Source organism: Mastomys coucha, unplaced genomic scaffold, assembly GCF_008632895.1.
Source record: "Mastomys coucha isolate ucsf_1 unplaced genomic scaffold, UCSF_Mcou_1 pScaffold21, whole genome shotgun sequence".
In the NCBI taxonomy this organism is placed as follows: Eukaryota; Metazoa; Chordata; class Mammalia; order Rodentia; family Muridae; genus Mastomys; species Mastomys coucha.
In genome coordinates, this window is record NW_022196904.1 from 12,212,225 (window position 1) to 12,218,627 (window position 6,403).

Sequence of the window (6,403 nt, forward strand, 5' to 3'; positions counted from 1 at the left end):
TCATTCAACTTCTCAGTATCTAACAACCTATCAAACTCAAGGAGCCTAAATTAAATGGTGTAAATCCACAAAGTATACAATGACTTCAGTATAAGCCATTCATAGCCCAAAGTCTGAAGAATGACAAAAATCAAATCTTTATTTTTTATAACTCTATATATGAGATCCAATTATGTCCACCACTAGTTTTTCCTGAAAATAGCATACTATAAATAAGCAAACTACAACTGCTCATTAATATGTATGGACTCCCTTGATGTCTCATTGGGCTTAATTATAGACTACTCACTATAATAGCTTTTTAGTATCAAGTGTAGCATGTTGTTAAGCCATTTTAGCTCTTGCACATACATGTTGCATACTCTGACTGATAATGGAGAAAACTTTGCAGCATTACACTGTTAAACTAAGTTGCATCTCAATATTTTCATCTTTGTCTTCTTCCTTTCCACCAGAAGATTCTCCATCTGCTTCCTTCAACAATTGACTCTGTTTAGACATGAATTTCTTTGGCAAGTTCTTTTGAATCATATTTCTTATTGGCCTTTTCTGACAAGCTGATAATGACCTCCTCTTCTAAAAGTCTGCATCACACATCTCCTTCAAGATATGTGGAATCTTGGAGATCAGCTGAGCTTGATGCATTGCTACTACACATTCCAAAAGATGAAGAGGGTACCACTGAAAATTTCTGTTGTGACAAAATCTTAAAAAATGGTGCCTGTATTTTTTTATTTCCTCTCTTATCTTCTCATAAAAAAAAACTTCTGTCAAAACAAGAAGACCTGTGGCTCTTACAGTCTTTCTGCCCCAGTCACAATTTCTTTATCAGATGAATCAATAAAGCCCTCTTTTTTATTTTTCTTAACAAAATCAAACAGGATGTTTATACACACTTCTACAGTTCTTTCCAAATTATGTCTATGTGTCAGTCCTTTTGCATTGTCACTGATTTCATCCATTCGGCACCTTTGAGCTCCCTCAGTTGTTTCCTCCCATTAATCATCATCTTCTTCTTCCACAGCATGGGGAGGACTAATTTCATTTGATGGTGGAAGTGGTGGTGTCTCACTGGAGTATACAGAGCCATTTTCCTTGTCTTTGTGCTTTCTATATTGTTTTCCTTTCCTTTCTTTCCTACAACAATCTCATTGTTCTCAGGTGGGTTTTTGAGAATGAATGTACAGTTGCCTCAGTACTCACAGGCTTTACAAGAATTACCTATTGTTTGCTTCTTTGGATTGATATGCAGATCTGTTTCAGAATTCTCACACTCAGGACAAAGAACAAGGTTTTAATTAATCCATACAACATGTCTTGCAGCTTATTCACATCATGAGGGCCATTGACAATGTAATGGTCATTCTTAACATCAAACTGGGTCTGTGCTCCCAGCTCACAACCAAAATATTTGGTGGGATACGTTGGAGGTTGATTTTTTCTTTTTCTTTTTGCAATGTCAACCATGTTGACTATAACTGTCTTGATTCCATTTCCTTTGTCCTTAACCTTAGCAATCAAATGGGGCATATTGTAGTGATAGAACTGGTCTGACATGCTGCTACAGTTGATTTTGCCAGACAGTTTGGCTTATTAGTGACTTTACAATAAGATGAACAGATCTTTGATTGCAACTTTTTGGTATCTTCTTTCTGGAGAAGAAAGGATGACATAAATTACGGCAAGAGTTCTTGGTTTCTGACATGAAAATATTTCACCACTGAGGCTATAAGCTTCTTGCTTTGTTTCCCCAACACAGATACTAACGGCTGAGCAACATTTTGATTTTGTCATATAAAGACAAAAACCCAATTTGTCTCACCCAAGGCTGTGAGGAAGAGGCTCTGGAAACTGTGTCCTGAGCAGCAAGTGGGCCAGCAGCAAGCAGAAGTGTTGTTGGGCAGGTGTCACCACTGAGCAGCCAGAGGGACTGTCCCAGCGATGTCCATGTTCACACCACCAGAGCCGAACCTGGTAAACTGGCTGGGACATGGATGTGAGTGTCCTGCAGTGCCTGATCTCTTTGGTGGACCACTGGTTCAAGGGGCAGGAGCATTGGGAAGGGTCATTGGTCACCACCCTCTGCATCCTCACCTCTGGAATGTTCTTGCTCTCCAATAGTTCTTTCAACAGCAGAATGTGTTCTTACATTCTGAATCATTTCTTTATGTAATTTGAATATAGACTATATTATATCCATTGTGTGTGATGAAAGATCACTATAGAGGAGTGGCTAATAATATACATTTTATACAAAAATATGTATATTATTAATATGTATGTGAAATATATATTATTAACCACTCCTATGATTTACATATTTCCCTGTAATATATCCTACATGCACTTCCAATAATAACCCATACTGCATTGGGTCTTCAGTATTCTTGGTTGATTCTTATAATTGTGTCATAGTCACATACAAGAAACGAATACTTTTTATCTCAGCAGACTGTTGACATTGTGGAGATAATGTCAGCTATTACATACAGCATTCTAGAGTATTTAAAGTCTGATACAAGAACATATGGTTTACAATATGAACAACAATAATAGTGGTGTTTTGATCCACATGAAAATAGTAATTGAATTTAAGTTCATTTGATATGTTTTAAAATTATTAACATAATGTTCTGTGATACAAATGCATATATAGCATAAATATTAAAATTAAGTAAGGTTATTAAAATGAATTATTGAGTTAAAATAATGTATTGAACTTGACTATTTGCAATCTAGTGAGATACCTTAGTTGGTAAAAATCCTTTCGGAGCCAGTTGTAGAAACTGGGAGAGGGGTGGAGACAGGTAGATAATAAGACTTTACTACATAGCTAGCCTACCAGAATCAGTGAAATCTGGGTATCATGAGTGATAACACCTTGAAAAATATGAAGAAGAGGGTGATTTAGAAAGTTGTTCTGAATATATCTCCATCATGAGTATTGTTACATGTACACATACAAGTACACACTCTAAATAATCACAAACACTTACACATAAAAGTAATACACACATGTAAGCACATGAGAGAATAATGCTATGATTGGGATATATAAAACACTATCAACAAAATCCTGAAATTCTCAGGAAACATCCAAAGCAACAAAAAAGTAAACATTTCAGCAATATCCCAGGACAAGTCTAGTTATATAAGGGCACTTCAACTATTAACCAAGACAAGAATGGGCACATAAATATTCACAAACATGGCTCAGTGGGTGTAAACAAGTTGCTGCTTTTGTGGAGGATCTGGATCATTTCCGAGTATACAAGGCATCTCATAATGAAGATGAACTCCAGTTCTGGAAACTCTAGCACTATCTTCTGGTTCTCAGGAATCTGCGGGGTTTTGTGTACATTTAAGCACCTGCATATGCATATATATAATTTAAAATAAAAGAAAATAAAGTATAGTTAATAAGCATAGGCCATACCAATCTGAATACTTCAGCACTAACATTTGCCTTAGTACTGAAGACTTTGGATAGAATTGGATGGGGAGCTGAGAGACCAGAAGATGAGAGCCCTTTATATTGATTAGTGCTCTATAGTTGTTTTTAAATTTATCCATTGTGAGCATTCCTTGTTAGATGGAAATTGGATCCATGTGGGATCTCCCTTGGTCTGAATCACTCAACCAATGAGTTCCTGAATGAAAAGAAAAACTATGTGAGATATTTCAACAGAAATCACAAAACTAACATGAATCTAGTACTGTACTGCCCCAAATCCTCTCCCTCTCTGTCTCTTTTTCTCTCTGTCTCTCAATGTAGGTACTATTGATGTTGAAATTCTTGTCTCATTTCCTCCACATATTAAATTGTAGAATTGCAGTCATGGAAATTCCTGAGCAGTTTAACTTCTAAAAATCCAAATAAGTTCATATTCAATAAATACTCTACAAAGTGAGGTTCATCATCAGCTCTAGGGATGCCATATGTTTAATAAAATGTCTGTACTAGGTTATATCATATACATCTCTGTTGTTATCAATGGTTATCTTTAGGTCACATGAGCAATTTTCATAGAACAGAGAATGGCTTTGACTTCCAGGTCACATTGACACTCGGTTGCTGGGATTTTAAGCATGCCCAACCACATTTGACCTTCAACTCCATTTTTAACTGAATTTGAAACAAATATTTACTAATTTTATTTTATATGTGTATTTATTTGTACTTGAGTATACATATATTTACCACATGTGACAGAACTTACAGAGATGAGGACAGATATTTGATCGTTTTGAACTATAGTTGATGATGCATGTGAACTCTCCTGTCAATGCTGAGCTGTCTACTTGTTAAGATAGTTTTTTCAACTCCTGATGCATTTGTCTAGCCCTTATATTTTCTTATATTTTAAATTAGGTGTTAGGATATGCTTGTGTTGCACATGTATTCTGTGTCATGTAGACAGGAGGGTGGTGGACAAACTGAGCACTGCATAAGTTGCCAAAACCAAGTGGCAATTAGCCAACTTGTTCCTCTGAAATAGCATCCAGTGCTTTTAAACACTGATCTGTCCCACTCGTCCAGAAATAATTCTTTCAAATTTTCCTATTGGATTCGATTATAATTTCCATCCAACCCCCATATTAATGTCCTCAAAATTGACATACTCTGAAATGCTACTAATTATTGACTCCTTGCCATGTCCTCATAGTTCCTTACATTTGTCATTCCATGTTCCAAACCCTGCTCTCCATCTGAAACAATGTTTTTTTTAACTTACTAATTCCATATTCCTACCATTCATTTCCATTTAGAAGTGGTTTCTTGCACTACTGCATGCATAACTTTTTTGTACACTGTGTACAGTTTGACTATGTGCTATTCAAATGTGCATATATCTTGTTTAAATCTGGGTATGACATTGTAATGCTTATATGAACAATGTCTGTTCTCATGTTTGTGTAAACAAAAACTAACATTTGTTTTCTGCCTTTTAAATAAGTATTGATAATCAAATGAGTTTTCAGAAGAGAGAATATAGTATATAGTAGCAGCTTTCACCAGTCACGTGTATGTGTGTGTGTGTGTTTGAGAGAGAGAGAGAGAGAGAGAGAGAGAGAGAGAGAGAGAGAGAGAGAGAGAGAGAGAGAGAGAAACCATGTTTCTGACCATCCAATAAGATGGAAGAATTGGGAAGAGATTAAGATGGAAATCATGGGAACATATCTGATGCCCAAGGAGTCAGATCAACAAAAATATGCAGGTGTCATGGGAACTGGCTGGGTGGTATACAGATTAACATAGGATGTTGAGGTATCACATTTAACTTTTAAACCTATGGTCAAGCTTCAAATAAACCTTGGTTTCTGTATATGGTTATTGGGGACTAGCATAAGGTAATGAAATACAGCCACTGGATTAATTGATTGCTTACCCTTATATTAAAGGTGATTATTTTACACATTAATTCTTTCCTGGCCCTTCCATTTCACTAATACCTAGGCACAGAACTTTCAAGTCACTCTCTACATCTGTATCTGTTCCTATGGTCTCTACTAATTATTTCTAGGTTCTCCTGAGCTGTCACTTTGCCATATTAGAGTATCACACAGGATCTGTCTGCTTCAATTGGAAGTGCTGTTAACAAATTTTCCATCTCCCCAAGATACTGGGCACAATTAGATAGAAGCTGTCTTCTATTCATTGCATAAATGAGGACATTGTCCTAGTTTTGGAGCTGATTTTTCATACTTCCATTCTCCACCTGATTATGGACTACAGATACAGCCTAATAGAAAACCAGTTGCTTAGCAAGGACAAAGTCCTGTGTTCAATCCTTGTCCATAAGAGAAAGAACATCCCACATACCTGATTTTGGATAAGTTACTATCAGTGTGTCTTCATTCCTCACCACAAACAACTCACATTCTTCTCTTATGATTTCAGGTAACTAGTAAACTGTAATGAGTGGTATCCTTTCTACCCATAGAAAGCTGTCTGTCATGATCATAAGCTTAAGCTTTGAGAGTTTTTTTTTCTGATTGTTTTCTTCTGTTGCAGAAAACACAGGATCTTTGAGTCCTGTGTTTTCAAATTTATAGTGAGGAAAAATGGTAAGTGTTTCTGCCTCATTGATTGCATGATCAAGTTGGTGTTGAAGTCAAAAAGATATTATTACCTTTTGTTATAACCTTGTACTTAGAAATTAATAAGAAGCTGAGGAGAAGGGTGATACTGTAGGAGGACCAGCAGTCTCAATTAATCTGGATCCCCCAAGATCTTTCAAACACTGGACCACCAAACAGAAAGTATACACCAGTAGATATGAAGCCCCCAACACACATACAGTAGAGGACTTCTTGGTCCATGTTCATACAGAGATGATGCATTTAACCCTTAAGAGACTGGAGGTCTCAGGGGTTTAGAGGTCAGAGGAGGTGAGGAGGT

The 6,403-nt window shown here is 36.4% G+C and overlaps 1 pseudogene; it reads right to left on the reverse strand.

Moving 5' to 3' along the window:
- Nucleotides 1-393: 393 nt before the first annotated feature.
- Nucleotides 394-2,161, reverse strand: LOC116100281 (annotated as a pseudogene).
- Nucleotides 2,162-6,403: the final 4,242 nt, after the last annotated feature.